Raw genomic sequence first — 11,340 nt, forward strand, 5'->3', positions numbered from 1 at the left:
TTTCACTGTGTCCCATATATTTTGGGTCATTGTGTTTTCTTTTATTTTTTCATTTTTATTTTTGAAATCAGAGTCTTTATTTATTTTTTTTATTTATTTATTTTTTAATGCAAGGCAAACCTTGGTTGACCTCACAGATTGCAAGGACCTTGTCAGCTTACAATCCCTTATTTATTTTTATTTATTTATTTATTTATTTATTTATTTATTTATTTATTGCACCTGGTCTTCCTAGGTGGTCTCCCATCCAAGGACTAACCAGGCCCGACGCTGCTTAGCTTCTGAGATCAGACGGTATCAGGCTTGTTCAGGGTTGTATGGCCATAGACTGTGTTTTAATTTTCATCTGTATCAAGGTATCTTTTGATTTCTTCCTTTATCTCACTGTTAACCCATTCTTTGTTTAGTAGCATGTTATTTAGCTTCCGTGTGTTTGTGTATATTTTAGTTTTTTTTTCTTGTAATTGATTACTAATTTCATACCATTGTGGTTGGAGAAGATGCTTGACATGATTTCAATATCTTTAAATTTATTGAGACTTGTTTTGAGGCCTCACATGTGGCCTATCGTGAAAAACATTCCATGTGCACTTGAAAAGAATGTATATTTGCTGTTTTGGGGTGAAACACTAAAAATATTATCTGGTCTAGTGTATCATTTAAGGCTATTGATTCTTTGTTGATTTTCTGTCTGGAAGATGTGTCCATTGGTGTCAATGTGTGTTAAGTCCCCTACTATAATGGTATTACCATTGATTTATCCCCTAATGTTAGTCAATATTAGCTTTATATATTTAGGTGCTCTTATGTTGGGTGTATATATGTCTACTAGGCTTATATCCTCTTGTTGGATTGATCCCTTTATCATTATGTAATGTTCTTGTTTGTCTCTTATAGCTTTTATTTTAAACTTTATTTTATCTGATGTGAATATTTGTACCTCAGCTTTTTTAAAATTTTTATTTTCATGATATCTTTTTCTATACCTTTAGTTAAGGTCTGTGAATATCTTCCGATCTGAAGTGGGTCTCTTGTAGACAGCATATGCATAGGTCTTGTTTCCTTATCCATTCAGACACCCCATGTTTTTGATTGGAGCATTTAATCTATTTACATATAAAATGATTATTGATAGATACATAGCTATTGCCATTTTATTATTGATATTTATGGGTTTTTTCCCCCTTCTTCTTCTTAAAAAGTCCTTTCAACACTCTTGTAATACTGGTTTGGTGGTGATAAAGGTCATTAGTTTTTTCCTGTCTGAAAAACTCTTTATCTCAACTTTAATTTTAATTGATAGCCTTGCTAAGTAGAATAATCTTAGTTATAGATCTTTGCTTTTCATCACTTTGAATACTTCATGCCGATCTTTTCTGGCCTTCAAAGGTTCTGTTGAGAAATCAGCTGACAGTCTAGTGGGAGAACCCTTGTAAGTAACTACCTCCCTTTTCTTGCTACTTTTAGGATTCTCTCTTTGTCTTTAACCTTTGCCATTTTAATTATGATGTGTCTTGCTATGAGTCTCTTTGAGTTCTTCTTGTTTGGTACTCACTCTCTGGGCTTCCTGGGCTTGTATGTCTATTTCCTTCACCAGGTTAGGGATGTTTTCAGTCATTATTTCTTCAAATGTGTTCTGAATCCCTTGCTTTCACTCTTCTCCTTCTGGTACCCCTTTGATGTGAATGTTGGTACACTTGATGTTGTCCTAGAGGCCCCTTGAACTATCTTCATTTTTTAATTTTTTAATTTTTTAATTTTAATTTTCAAATTGGGTATGTTCTGCTACCTTATCTTCCAAATAGCTGATTTGATCCTCTACTTTATCTGATCTACTGTTGACTCCTTGTAATGTATTCATTTCAGTTATTCTATTCTTCATTTCTGACTAGTTCTTTTTGATGGTTTCTATTTCCTTTTTTATGCTTACTATCTCTTTGTTGAAGTTCACACTGAGATCATCTATTCTTCCCTAAGCGCATTGAGCATCCTTAAAATTAGTGTTTTGAACTCTGTATCTGATAGATTACTTGCCTCCATTTCACTTAGTTCTTTTTCTGGAATTTTCTCCTGTTTTTTCATTTGGAACATATTTCTTTGTTTTCTCATTTTAGTTCCCTCTCTGTGTTCATTTCTATGTATTAGGTAGATCTGCTATGTCTGCCAGACTTAGCCTGGTGACTTTATGTAGGAGGTGTCTTGTGGGGCCCAATAGTACAGTCTCCCTGATCACCTGCACCTGGTGCTCCAGGATTGTATCTTGTGTGGGTGTATGTGACCTGCTGTTGTAGTTAAGCCTTGATTGCTATTGGCACATCAAGCAGGTAGAATTGACTCTCAGGCTCACTAGCTGTGATGATTGGTCATGCCCACAGCCTATGAGCTGCTGTGCAGGCGCTGACCCCACAAAGTGAGATTTGCCCCAGCGGGCCCATGTGCCTATTGAGACCACTTTTTGAGTGTGCCACTCATGGAGCTAATTAGGTGGTGCTCTGTTGAGGTCTAGTGCCAACCTCAGGTATGTTGGTTCTGGAGCCCCCTGGAAGGGACTCCCATGCTGGCCAAGGTCAGGTGCTGCTTGTAACCGACTAACTGGTAGGTGCTACAAAGTTATCTGTGGTTTGTTGCTGTCTGTGCTGGACCTTGAGGTACATGGGAAAGGCCAACAGTGGTACATGAGTCAGATGAGGCAGGATTCCAGGGAGTCACCATGATGGGGTAAGTGGTGTTTCCAAGGTTAATGTAGATTTAGATTTTTTGCCAGTGGTGAGCCTTTGGCCTCTTACAGAAGTCTCAGATAACACCGAGTTCAGCTGCTGCCCACCTCAGGCCTGCAGGCCCCAAGATTTATTTAAGAAACACAACGGCTCAGGCCAGGCCTGGCTGCTTACCACTGAAAGTGTCTCCAAGGTGTACGAGCCTAGGCCTATTGACTGCTGCAGAAGAAACTCCCTGCTGAGAGTATGTGGTGAGGCTTATTGTCTGGCAATGAAATTGCCACCAGCATTTTGTGAGTTGGGGTGGTGCCTCAGGGAGTCACAGGGGTAGAGAAAGTGGATATCACCAGGCCAATGAAGATCCAGATTTAGCCATGGTGGGGGTAGGGCTCAATATGGGGAAGATGGTACCCAGCTGTAGGCTGCACAAGAGGAGAGCTCAACAAAGGGACAATGGCACCGTCCCTACAGCCTTCACCTTGAAACCACAAAACTCAGTCTTTCCCTATATGACTCTGACACCTTCTGAGCTGCTGTCCCTCTACCAGAGCCCAGGGTGAGTGCCTGTGAGTGAGTGAGTCTGTACATCAGCCCTATAAGGGGATATCTGAGTTTTCAGCTGCCTTCTGTTTCACCCAGATGGTCAGCATCCCCACTCATTTTCAGTCAGATTTTGTGGGGACTCTTCTTCCCGAGACTGAAATTCTGGAGCTGGAAGGCCCAGTGTGGGGCTGGAGTACCTTGCTTCTCTGGTGAGAACTTCACAGCCAAGATATCTCTCCCAATACTCAACCTCCACATGTTGGTATGGGACCAGCCTGTTTCGTGTTTCTATCCCTCCTACCAGTCTTGATGTGGCCTCTTCTTTATATCTCTAGTTATAGGACTTCTGTTTAGCTAGTCTTCAAATGGTTCTCCAAGTTGACTGTTCCATAATTTAGTTGCAATTTTAATGCAGTCATGGAAGGAAGCATGCACAGCATTTACCTACTCTGCCATCTAGACCAGAACGACCAAGAGCTCTTTGAAAACAGAAACAAATTAGCACATCCCAGTCTATAGCACAGGGCCTGGCACAGAGTTAGGGCTCAATGAATGTTGACTGAACTTCTACCCACTCCATCACAATGAGGCACTTGATTTTGTTTTCTACTTAGGTTTATTTCATTCATTCAGGAAAGATTTCTGATATATTTGCTACCTGCTAGAGACAAACAGGGAATTCAAAACAATTTGACACTAGTGTTATCCATTCTCTCTAGGGCCTTACATCAACATTGGGAGATAAGATGAACCACAGATACACAACATAGTTACATAAAAATATTGGCAATTATCAGCAGTCCTCAGGTCTCAAATGCAAGTCTCAGGATCATTTAGATAACCACTGTTATGCCACCCTACTGCCATCTCCAACATCATAAATTACCAGCTCACAAGGACTGTAAGCAACCCAGGACTGTTTGAAGATATCATAACATAGAAAATGAAGATTGATGAATCTGAGTCAAATCCCCTGCATGTCGTTTACTATCATTGAAACCATATTATTTTCCTGTTTAATCCTCAGTATATTAGGGAAAAATAGTCATAACCACTTACCATAGGGATTCAATGGACTTTTTATAGCTTCATATTTTAAATCATTTTATAAATAATGAAAAGAATTAAGGATAAAGTGATAATAAAAAAACAATTTATTCAGAAATTTTAATAAGAATTTAAGCATAGTAAGTAAAATTCTTATTCCATATTTTTCTGGTTTCGAAGGTATATCTACCCCAAATGGGCAACATCCTCCAAATGTAACTAACTGATCAACTCTCATGCACAAATCTGAAACATATCCATCTTGTAAACTGATTCCATATTTCAAACACATCTCTAATAGGTTTTAGGTTGTCATTGCTCCTGGTTCTACTTCATTCACTTAAAATGTCAAAATGTAACACTTTTGGAAACTTTGATGGCTCATAATTTTGCTGAAGAAAGAATGGCCATCCTCTTTGCTCCATAATTGCAAAGTATTTTTATTTTTAGAATTCTAAACACCAATTAGAACCATTGATTCAATGATTTATTTTTCACTTCTACATCATCTTTTTTTCATTTATTCACCTTTGGATGCACACCTACTTTCAGCATGTATCCACTTATGAACTATCTCAAGTAAATTTTCCTTCAGAAACATTATAAAAGGTGAAAGAATAGTGTTACATGTCCTTTTAGCAAAACAGAATAATCCTGGTTCCTGTCACAAAACATTAACTGATGAAGACCTTCCTGTTGTATGACTATCTGGATAAAAATACCATATTTTCTTTTTGTCTTTAGAAATATATTGTTTCCTCATAGATTCTTGAGTTTGAAAAATTGTGTCTGGAATAATGACATCTGTAGACTTAAAGTCTGAGATTTAACTTATATGATCAATTTTACCATCACCATTAGTCTAGATTGGTGCTGTCTTTTTGGATTCATCTTCTGATTTACCTTATAATTAAGGAACATAATCTTCTGTCAATTTTCTACTCTTAGTAGAAAATTAAAATTTCTGAATTTTCAACTGTGTTTAACAAAAGCCTTTAAAAACCCACAAAGATGTGTTTTCAGTCTTCGTTATACATTTTTGAAGAATAATGCATGACTCTGGGCAACACAATAAAAAAAAACCTAATAAATAGTGTAATGATAATAATTTATTTCAAAGTTGCATTTTCCTTCTGGACAATTCCATGATTCTTCTATTTTCTTATTATTTTAGTCTTTTTACCACAGTTGAGAATAATTAATGAGTAATAATGCAATAATTCCTGGGATGTTGAAATAGCAAAGTGCTTCAAGATATAAGAAAAATAAGATCATTAAGATCCCATAATGTATCTTAACTTTATTAAAAGATTCAATGGACTCACAGAGTAATTGCAAGACAAAATAAGTTACATTTTCTTCTTGAAAAAAAAATGTTTCCCTTTTTCTTTTGAAAATCTCTAAGCAAAAATAAAAGTCATGAAATATCAATCTTTATAACTAGTTAGAACTATTCAAAATAGACACATAAAAATAATTGGGTCCAATACATGTTGATGATATACCAAGGTTAAACCTTCCAAAGGTTCTCAGTTGTCTTAGAGTAAAGTCCTTGACAAGAGGGCCTCCCCTAATTTGACCCTTGCTTACTCTTCTAGCTACATTACCAGACACTCCCCACTTTACTCCACTGTCCAAGCATTCCTTGCTTTAGCTCTGCCAAACCAGTTGTAGTTCATCAATACATCAAGTTGTTTTACACTTCTGTGTCTCTGTTCATATTGTTCCCTCTGCTTGTAATGCCTCCCCTCCTCAATCTGCTTGGTGAACTAGTTTTCTTTAATTCTTAGCTCAGCTAGCACCTCCTCCAAGAAAACTTCCTGATTCCATTCTCCAGCTCAGTTACCCTGAGCTAGCTGTACTCTATAGCACCTTCAGCTTACCTTTCTCAGGGTATAATAACACACTATATTGTCATAGTTTACTTGTCTGCCTCCCTTAAAGCCAGTATACTCAAGTCAGGAATTATTTCAAATCATACTCATAACCTCAATGCCTGGGCACTCAGTAAATATGTGTTAAATGAATGAATGAATGAATGAATGAATGAATGCACCAGTTGTTATGGGGCAGAAGGTTTCTGTTGGAGTACACTGGAAAATAAAACTCAAAAGGGAGAGTAGGGCCAAACTGTGGAAGACTTTTATAAGGATCCTTACATTTATCAGCATGTCCTACAGTTGAATAAGCTTTCAAATACTGATTTCATTTGATTTTCCAACAACCCTATAAAGTTGTCAGGGCAAACCGATGAGGAAGTGGATTCTCTGACTCATCAAGGAACTAGCTTAAGGGTACACCGCTAATTAGAAACCGAGACATTCTGGCTCCTAGTTCACTGTTCAATTACACCAGACTATCTCCAAACTGAGGCACTTGGGCTTTAACCTGTGGGCATTGGGAGGGTCACAGGAATCATTTAATAGGGGAGCAACTAGATAAAGTTAGTGTCTTCAGAATCTGTAGCTAAGAGATAGGTATTATTTTACACTAAGAATAAAATCTGAATATGGTTACAACATCTACAAACTAAATGACAAATGCAAGACTACGACATAATCTGATCATTTTACTCTTCAGAGTAGAATGGAGGTTCAAAGCAGCTTAAAGTGCATCTTTATATGGTGTCTTGGATCTCCTTCAAAATAATTTCAAGATGGGGCTAGGTGAGGTATAGATGAAATAATATTGGCTATGAATTGATAATTGTTAAGCTGTATGATGGGTACATGGATTCATTTTATAGTTTTATCTACTTTTGTGTATTTCTTAGTTTAGTTTCCTAAAAGCAGAGCCTGAGACAAAGACATGGGTGCTGGTAGTTTATCTGGGAGTCACTTCCAGGGAGGAGGATTAAGGGAGTTGGAAGAGTAAATAGAGAAGGTGAAAAATCCAATATTCAAATGTTACTGAGAGTTTTACAAGTTAACAAACTATTTTGTCAGCCCACTCAGGGGAGATCTTTTTGAGGGATTAACTCCCACTCGTCAAACACAGAATAGATTAAGCTTCCGGTCAAGATGGTGGAGTAAGTGAATGTTGTGCTTACCTTCTCTCATGACCACATCACAATTACAACTAAACTATGGAACAACCATTATTGAGAATCACATGAAGTCTATCTGAACAGAAGTCTCATAACTAAGGATATACAGAAGAAGCCACATGGAAACTGATAAGAGGAGTAAAGATGCAGAACAGTCTGGTCTCCATACCTATGTACGGCAGTTAAAGATTGGGAGAAATATCTAGACTATAGAGGTTCTCTCCTGAGAAGCAAAAGGTCTCAGCCTAACACCAGGCTCCCCAGCCCAGGATTCTAGAGCCAGGAACAGAAGTCCCCACAACTTCTGGCTGTGAAAAACAGCAGAGATTGTGGCTGAGTGAAAATAAGGGGAGCTGGAGTCCCAGACATTCCTCTTAAAGGGCCCATGCACAGACTTACTTATTGATGGACTCACTTGCTTTGAGCGCCAGCGCTGGGGCAGAAGCTCAAGGGGCACCAGGGATATACGAGAAAAAACTGTATAATCTGGCTTCAGGGTGAGGGCTATAGGAGCACCTTTCTCCAAAACATAGTGTTGGCAGAAGCTATTATTCCTTTGTTGAACCCTCTACCCCATCCGGTGTGTAAACACGGGCAGGTACCATATCTGAGTCTCCATCAACCTAGCTAATACCATTTGTCCTGCCCTGGTGATTCCCTGAGACCCACCCAAGCCGTTTCTAGTGGCTTTTCCATACAAACAGCCTACTTTGGCTCATACTGCAGACTCGAAAAATCTCTCAAAGTTCACAAACCCAAACAAGCAGCATCTTGCCTTAGCATGCCGTGTACCTCTTCCTAAGCATTCCTAAGCCTGGCACCAGTGGCAGACAGCCTTGGTTTTCAGCTTAGCCTATCACAGGCACCTCCAAGCCCAGCACAAGTAGTAACTATCTGAAGATCTCTTTGTAGCTCATACCAAGTGATCCCATGCAGAACACAGGCAGCGGCCATACTTAGCCTGCAAATGAGCCCCTCCCAAGAGGCCACAGAACTAACACACTCAGAGACAGCTTTAGACCAAGCCTGAACACCACCCAACCATTTCCACAAATGGCATGCTCAAAGAGCAGACTGGGCAGGCACCAGAGCCCTGCTAAAGTAAATCCTGCTCCATAGGGTTAGCCTCTGCACAACAGTTCGTCCACTGCAGTCATGGCCAGTCCTCACAACCAATCAGCCTGAGAGTCAGTCTCTCTCACTGACATGCCAAAAGCAATCAAGATTCCAAGACAACAGGAATGCACACACTTCCCACACAAGGAACACACCTGCAGCATCTGGCTTAAGTGACCAGGGAGATAGTGCCACTGAGCCCCACAGTATGCTACATAATACTCACTCTATTAAAACCAAGTGACATAGCGGCTCTACATAATACATAGAAACGAACACAAGGAGGTAGTCAAAATGTGGAGACAAAGAAGCATGTCCCAAATGAAAGAACTGAACACAGCTACACAAGAAAAACTAAACAAATTGGAGACAAGCAAACTACCAGAGGCAAAGTTCAAACACTGCTTATAAGGATGCTCAATGAACTTAGGGGAAGGGTAGATGAACTCAGTGAGAAATTTAACAAAGAGATAGAAAACATAAAAATTAAAATAGAAAACATAAAACAGAACCAGTCAGAAATGAAGAATACAGTGACTGAAATGAATACATTACAAGGAATCAACAGTAGATTAGATGAAGCAGAGGATCAAATCAGCGATAGAAGATTAGGTAGCAGAAAACATCTAATCAGAACAGCAACGAGAAAAAAGAATTCAAAAAATAAAATGAGGATAGTTTAAGGAGCCTCTGGGACGGCATAATCATACCAACATTCTCATCACAGGGGTACTATAAGAAGAGAGAGAGGAATTGAAAACTTATTTGAAGAAATAATAACAGAAAACTTCCCTATCCTGGTGAAGGAAATAGACATTCAAGCCCAGGATGCACAGAGTCCCAAACAAGTGAACCCAAACAGAACCACACCAAGACACATCATAATTAAAATACCAAAGGTTAAAGACAAAGAGAGAATCTTAAAAGCAGCAAGAGAAAAGCAGTTAGTTATCTACAAAGAAGCTTCTGTAAGCATATAAGCTGACTTCTCAACAGAAACTTTGCAGGTCAAAAGGGATTGGCACAAAATATTCAAAGTGATAAAAAGGAAGGACCTATAACCAAGATTACTCTACCCAGCAAAGCTATCATTTAGAATTGAAGGACAGATAAAAAGCTTCCCAGACAAGGAAAAGCTAAAGGAGTTCATCACCATGAAGCCAGTATTACAGGAAATTTGAAAGGGGTTTCTTTAACAAACAAACAAACAAAAGATCAAAAATATGAATAACAAAATAACAATAACTACATATCTAGCAACAATTACTTTTAATGTAAATTTATTAAATGCTCCATCAAAAGATGGGGTGGCCAAATGGATAAGAAAACAGGACTGTTACATGTGCTGCCCACAAGAGACTTCAGATTGAAGATACACATAGACTGAAAGTCAAGGGATGGAAAAAGGTGGTTCATGAAAATGGAAACAAACAAAAAGCTGGGTAGCAATACTTATACCAGACAAAATAGAATTTCAAACAAAGGTCATAACAAGAGACAAAGAAATACCCAGTAATCCCACTTCTGGGTATTCATCTGAATAAACCTAAACACTACTTTGAAGGAACATGTGAATCTATATGTTCATTGCAGTATTATTTACAATAGTCAAGATATAGAGGCAACCTGGCTGTCAATCAATAGATAAATGAATAAAGAAGAGGTGGTACATATGTACGGTGGAATATTACCCAGCCATCAAAAAAAGAACAAAACTCGGCCAACTGCGACAATGTGAAAGAACCTAGAAGTCATTGTATTGAGTGGAATAAGTCAGGTAGAGAAAGACGAATACCACATGATTCCACTTACATGTGGACTCTAAAGAACGAAATAAACAAACAAAACAGAAACTAAGTCATAGATACAGAGAACATTTTGAGAGTTGCCAGATGGGAGGGTGTTTGAGGGTGGGTAAAAAAGAGAAAGGATTAAGAAATACACATTGGTAGGTACAAAATAGTCACAGGGTTGTGAAGTACAGCATAGGGAATATAGTCAATAATATTGTAATAACTATAAATGATGTCAGATGGGTACTTGATTTATCATTTATCGGGATGATCACTTCGTAGGTTATACAAATGTCTAATCACTATGTTGTACACTTGAAACTAATATAATATTGTATGTCAACCATAATTGAAAATTTTTTTAATTATTAAAAAAAACTCACAAGAGATTGATAACATAGCTACATCATTATGCAGCTACATGACTATCTCATGGTGACATATCCTGACAGAAAGGAGGGCCATACAGAGATGGAACACTTAATACATAAGTTTTAATTTGGTGGTAGGGAGGTGAGAAGGGGAGAAAATACAGTCTGAAAGGGGGCATTGCCTAGGTAGGTAGGCATTTCTCAGAGAGGCATGTCATGTGGTAAACATCTGTATCCACTATACAGAGCCTGTATTTTGGCCAGGTTTTTAACACTTTTTAAAAAGTGCCAAATGTCTGCTGGTGAGAGGAAAGGGGGATTCACTAAATGGAGAAAAATAAGTTCGTGTTCCCCGCTTAAAAGGGAAAGTAGAAAAGTGCATGGTGGGGGGGCAAGAAGTTTAATAATAACTGCTATTTTTAATTAGGCACATATTATCTCATTTAATCCTCCCCCTAGCACTCTGAGGGAGGTACTACTATTATTTCATTCTGTAAGAAAGAAACTAAAGCTCTGAGATGTTAAATAGCTTGCCCAAGATCACACAGTTAGCAAGTATTTGAGGCAGGATTGAAATTCTCTAGAGCCTGTGCCTTAACCCAGTTATCCTCAAACTTTTTTTGTACTTGAGAATCACCTTGGGAGCTTGTTTGAAGTCCGAGGGGAGGGGAGTGGGGGGATAGGTAAAAAAGGTGAAGGAGAATATG

The 11,340-nt window shown here is 38.3% G+C and overlaps 1 pseudogene; it reads right to left on the reverse strand.

Moving 5' to 3' along the window:
- Positions 1-210: 210 nt before the first annotated feature.
- LOC111730796 lies at positions 211-329 on the reverse strand (annotated as a pseudogene).
- Between the last annotated feature and the right edge of the window lie 11,011 nt (positions 330-11,340).

The sequence above is a fragment of the Pteropus vampyrus genome, unplaced genomic scaffold (genome assembly GCF_000151845.1).
Source record: "Pteropus vampyrus isolate Shadow unplaced genomic scaffold, Pvam_2.0 Scaffold335, whole genome shotgun sequence".
Classification (NCBI taxonomy): Eukaryota; Metazoa; Chordata; class Mammalia; order Chiroptera; family Pteropodidae; genus Pteropus; species Pteropus vampyrus.